The 6,000-nt window shown below is 40.0% G+C and overlaps 1 protein-coding gene across 3 annotated transcripts in view; it reads left to right on the top strand.

Annotated features, from left to right (window-relative positions):
• Positions 1-1,393: 1,393 nt before the first annotated feature.
• Positions 1,394-6,000, top strand: part of LIPK (lipase family member K) — a 42,676-nt gene continuing 38,069 nt past the window's right edge. For all 3 annotated transcript variants that reach the window (XM_078077785.1, XM_078077786.1, XM_078077784.1), the window contains exon 1: positions 1,394-1,527. The gene's annotated coding sequence lies outside the window, so the exon portion shown is untranslated. The remainder of the gene's footprint in view (positions 1,528-6,000) is intronic.

The following is a 6,000-nucleotide window of genomic DNA, read 5'->3' as shown; positions in this document are numbered from 1 at the left end:
GCCAACACATGAACCGTCTTTCTGGTGGGTTTTGTTTTTCTTCTCAAGACTCAAAACGTCATGCTGGTAAGGCATACTACTTTGTAAATGGAACTGCCTATTAAAAACATAGAGATATAAAACTTTTCTAATAAAACAAATCAATCTGTAAAACATTTTAATTAACTGCCAAAACTATTACAGTAACAGAAGCAAAACCAATGCTGACTACAAATTTGAATCAAATAGAATCCGAGTGCTTTACTCACTGACACAATCCAAAGAGACTTGAAGGTATTGAAATCAGTCTCATGCCACACAGTCTTGACTGCCCAACTAAAATGCCAGGTCTGCTGTTGTGTTTGGGTTGGTTTTTTTTTTAAGATTTATTTATTTATTTGAGAGAGAGAGAGAGCACAATCAGGGGGAGGGGCAGAGGGAGAGAGGGAATTTCAAGCAGACTCCCCATTGAGTGCAGAGCCTGACACAGGGCTCCATCGCACCACCCTGAGATCACGACCTGAGCCAAAGTCACAAGTGGGCTGCTTAACCGACAGAACCACCCAGACACCCTGCACGTTGTGTTGTGAGTGACTTTGCAACCATCCCTTGTGCTCTCAGTGGCCACAGAGATGCCTGAACTGATGGGGAGAATTCAGGAGCTAATTCAGGAATACTCTTACTCTTCTTCAGCTGACTTTTACGCATGTAAAATGTTAGTGTTTGCATCATTTTAGAAGTTTGCTTGGTTTAATGTCATCAAGTTGAATCTGCAGCCTCACAATTGTGAAAATCAGAAAGCAGGACTCCATGCAGGTCTAATATTCCCTGTAGGTTACATACCACAACCCTCCCAGTGCAGACACAGGAACTGCTCATCCAGTAGGAAAAGACACTGGTTGGAGAGAGCAAAAGCCCCTGGTTCTGCCTTTAGCTGGCTGGAGATCTTGAATGAGACACTGTGTTTCTAGGCTTCCGTTGAAAGACTTGGATATACTTTGTCTGTTTCCTGCCCGTCTGATTTTCAATTTACCTAAGAAGGTAGAGGAGATTTAGGAAAGCCAAGGCAGAAATTGGGAATGAATAGCACTCTGCGTGTTGTAACTGATGGTGCAGGGGGCTGAGGCATTTTATGGAGATGCTTGTATGACTGGGTCGTGGCATCCATCCTTGGGTGGAATTATTTTCTGGACGGAGAGTCTATGTTCTGCCGAGAAGCTTCCAATCCACCTGACCCTTGAGGCACAGAACCCAGGGACCGGCTTGGCAGGAGCGAGGTTTTAGACCATTAACACTTCTTTTTTCCTCCCTGACTAAGAACTCACCTGACAAGGTTGCCTGGGCGGCCTCTGTCATATTTGAAGCCATGATTAATCTGCCTCGAGTTGAGAAGTTTCTGGTTGCAACATCTCCCGGGCTGTCTGGAACAGAGCATGCTCTCCTGGCAACTGCTTCTGGAAGGAGCTGGAATCAATCTGAAGCTCCCAGGGCTTGAAGACAGCACACACACACACACACACCCCCCCCCCCGGAGACTTCAGGGATCAGGTAATAACTATTGATCTATTTGCAGAGCCTGGGTCCTGGTATTTCAATGAGACTTGGGAAATACTTGGAGGCACAGAAACTTTACATGTTGGTGAGGAAAGCTGTATGTGGTTCGACCTCGTTAAGCAAGAGATAGTGAGAGTATAACGTGACCACCGAGAAGATAGAGTGCAGAGTTTTCCTTAGAGAATGTCATAGCGAGTTTCAGAATGCTGTAGCATTTAGAAAGCATATTTGAGTCTCCTCGAGAGGAGGTATTGTTAAGTCCACAGCTGGGAAAGGCAGATGGCAGAGTTCATGGATTTAAGAGACCAATCTCTTAGATGGTGCCTCTAGGGGTTTGGGAAAGAATGCTTGGATAGTCTTTTTAAAACTTTTTGGAATTTTCAAAAAGCCTTTTATTGTCTCATTCCAACGGCTTTGAGCATGAATATTCCTTCTTATGAGCAGGCTCATCTGCGGGAAAATGTGGGGCCAAGTGATTGCCCTGCATTGCTGTCCTAAGTGACATTCCTACTTATGGAAATTATGAACGTTATTCCAAAAGTTTGTGAGGACATGTCATTCTCCTTTTCTGTTGCTTTGTAATGAGTAGCTGCACTGGGTCGGGAGTGAAAGAGTGGTTCCTATGAATACGGATTGAGTCAGGTGCCCCTCCAGCCCTCATAATTTCAGACCTGCATGAACTCCTGGGACAAGAGGATGGGCCAGCCTCATGGATTCAGATCTCTCTGGGAGACGAAATGATTGTCCTCTCAGTCTACATGTCAAAGCCAAACATTTATTTTCTTGCTCTTACAATATACTTATATTTTATTCTCTGTTTTCAGAAACAAGAAAGTTGTTTCCAGACTTTCATGTTTGGAAAAAGGAGTCATTTTACTCAAATACAACTAACTTCAGTGTTCCTTTACTGACCTATTCTATGTCTCCTTTACTTTGTAAAAGAAACTGAGGGATCAAGTATCTCCTCCACAGCTCCTCCTTTGTTATCTGTTTTACTTTTTTTAAATTTTGAAGCAACAGTCTTCCAGAGTTCAAGGGCTTTGTCTTCAACCTAGGACAATATTTTCTTACGAAGAGCCATGAAAATACGATGCCCTCTAGTGTTTGCTCTTTTTCCTTTTCCCCCTTGAGCATTACATTCCCCGTTCAGCATGAAAGTCTTTTCTGCTGGGGCTCCCCTGGGCTTGATGCCCAGAGCTACTGGCCCCCTTACCCCATTTGAAGATCCTGCCTGTCAAATTTGACACAAAGTGCTAAATCCTCACATCCCGGATTTGCGGGCCTGGATGTCCTGTTGTGTAATGATTTCCTCCCATTCACTTGTTGATAATAATGTCCTCATCTTCCTGATTCCTTCTTTCACTCTGTGGGTGGAGGACTTCAGAAAACAGAGAACCAAATTAGATCCAGATTCTGATTAACCTGGCTGCTAAAGAGTTGTGTAACCTTGTGAGTCACACTTCTTTGGTAAGAGGTAAGAATATCAGAGCTTTGTGAAGGATGCTGAGGAAAGGAGGAGACAGAATTTAAATTTTTGTAAACACCCCAATTGGTTTGGGATAGAATACGTCGGATAAAAAGGGAAAATGTGGCAAGCACCAAAAAGTCTTCATTGACAGACAATAGTCTTCTGGCCAGGAAGAACATTGGTATTTACTGCCCCAATCCTGTAATAAACAAAATGTGAGGTGGACGTAGGGAGCTGTTGATATGGTTATTACAAAATAGAAATATTAAAACTTGTCAACTTGGCCCCATCAGAAGACTTCTAGTGAAGCAGGAGAGCAAGGTTCTTGTCTCACTGGGTCGAAGAATGAATCTCACAAAGGCGAGTGAGCAAAGCAATAGAGTTTTATTAAGCAAGGATACAGAAAAAGCTCTCAGGAGTGAGAGGGGTCCCCACTGGGTTGCCAATGTGGGTCTCCATCCACAGTCTTTTATTGACAACCGACCAGGAAGCTTGTGGCCTTATCATTCTTGTGATGTCTTGTTCTGAATGAGGACTGATGATAACATTTTTAATGGCTTACTTCTTCTTTGGGATCTGGTCACAATATGACTGCCATAAAAAGACCCCACCTCTGACGCCCAGAGCAGGGTGGTCTGGTTTGTTCCCTTATCTTTGGTTTCGTTGTGCCTCAGCATTTCTGGGATTTCTGTGAGCCTGATCCTGTAGCCCCCTACCTACCTCTCTCTACCTAGCTCCACCCGTCCCCTACTCAATGAGACTCTTCCGATGTATATCGGTGGGTCATATACTTGGGGGGTGATTGCCAACATGTATCTTGAGGGTAGAGATAAAGGAAGTTTCCAAAGGAATTTTTATATGTTAAAGTAGACTTACAGGATCCTGGGGCTCAGGCTAAGCTTGCCCTTAGCAAAGTATTAACATCCAGGCGGTTGAGTCCCTAGAGGAAGGTCACTCTGCCTGTTTCCAGGACTTGTCAGTGGGCTCTAGGTAGTAAGGAAATTGGATAAATTTTCTTCTGCCTTTGTTTCCCACCTCACTACGGCATTTACTCAGAGGTCATTGGGTTTAAATTTACACCTAATTATTTCTAAATGTCTTAAGTATATTTTTATTAGAAGAGTAATTCAACCTAATAAAGTCATCGAGGATAATGTATAACCAATAAGTAGCAAAAGAGGGGAAGTTGTTATTCCTAGAATCCAAATACAATCATTATCATTTTGGAATAATCCTTCCAGTCTTTTTGTTTGTTTGTTTGTTTTAAGATTTTATTTATTTATTTGACAGAGAGAGACACAGAGAGAGAGGGAACACAAGCAGGGGGAGTGGGAGAGGGAGAAGCAGGCTTCCCGCCGAGCAGGGAGCTGGATGCCGGGCTCGATCCCAGGACCCTGGGATCATGACCTGAGCTGAAGGCAGACGTTTAACCAACTGAGCCACCCAGGCCCCCCTTTCAGTCTTTTTTGAAGATCATACTTTTTCAGTTTATTTATTTGAGATATTTTAAAAATATATATTTAAAAATGTATCTGTAAGTTGCTTAAAGATTCTTTTTGCCTCTGTCACCCCAGACAAATTGTGCAAAACTCCGTAAATATGTACAAAGTTTTAGGCTGACATATAAATTTTTAATCATAAATTTAAATGGTTGCAAAGGATGCACCTTAAGGCATATTGTAGACAGTCTAAATTGAAATTGTTACACAATTTTTTAAAATATATCCAATAGAATAGTGATTTGAAACCTAATAACATCCATTGGAAAAAATCTCTTATTTAATGGATTAAAAAGTTATATATTTTGTTTGTTCCTTGAATTCATATTCCCATTCCATTTTTTTTTCTACAGGTGTTTTATATATTTCTATAAATACATATACAAATGTATTTGTATGCTTAAAAAGTCTTTTATTGTGCAACTAAAACAGTGGATATGCATTGAAATTAAAAGTTTTATTTTGTGATCATAAATTTGCATTTTATTTTAATTTTTTAAAGACTTGCCATTGTAATTTTTATTAGCGTATAATTGGTCAAAGGATCATCAATATATTAAAGGTTTAATGAATAATTATTAAGCATTAAAACCAAATTTTATTAGGAATGAATCTCTTAATGACATGAATGGAACTTCTCTTTTTAATTTGTACAACCAGTGATGATTATTATTTATTAACAGATGAAACAAAATTCAGCATCAGTTGTTTTCCATTTATTCAACAGATGTAAGTGCTGAAAACCCTTGTTTAAATAGTGTTATTCAGGTCCTTGAATTCTTTTTGAAGCTCTGTGTCACAAATCAGAGATGCATCCACAAAAATTATTTTTAATGATCTATCTCCTGACAACTCGAGTAGATTCTTTTCCAATTTTTGAAAGCAGAGAATTAAACATCAACACATTTGCAGAGGTGACTTGCCCTTGGAAAAGGACTGCTACTTTATCAACAATGCTTTTGCCAGTACCAATGTCGATGTTGTCAAGTGTTCCTCTGTACTATTCACAAGGCTAAGATTCAGGAGATGGGAGAGGTAGACCTTCCCTTTGTAGAGGTGAAAAAGGGGAACCAGCTTGAAGCTAGAAATTCGCAGGTTGTATCAATTTTAGGAAAGAATATATACAGGGGTCAAAGATCTATAATCTGATCTTTTAAAAAAAACTATTTGCATGCCTATATATTTCTTGGAAGGTCATTGCATACCTTGGAGTGAAGACCATGGATATGTATAATTCTTCCTCCCAACAATTTTTCCCCTACTTAATGTCATATCCTAAGTGTGTCTTCCTGTTATTATGTAGTTTTCATGAACATTTTAATGGTTTTCTCTACAATATTTAATTAATCATCTAATATATTTAATTAACATTATATTTTCTTTAAACACCCCTTTACAATTGAACATCTGTTTTTAAGTTTTATTTATTTCAAATAACAAGCATAAAAGCAACTTTGTAGAAAAGATTACCGCCCCCCCCCGGCCCCCCCCACCTTCAAG

The sequence above is a fragment of the Halichoerus grypus genome, chromosome 7 (assembly GCF_964656455.1).
Source record: "Halichoerus grypus chromosome 7, mHalGry1.hap1.1, whole genome shotgun sequence".
NCBI classification, from domain to species: Eukaryota; Metazoa; Chordata; class Mammalia; order Carnivora; family Phocidae; genus Halichoerus; species Halichoerus grypus.
Note: the sequence above shows the minus strand (reverse complement) of the source record. Positions and strands in the feature narration are given on the sequence as shown.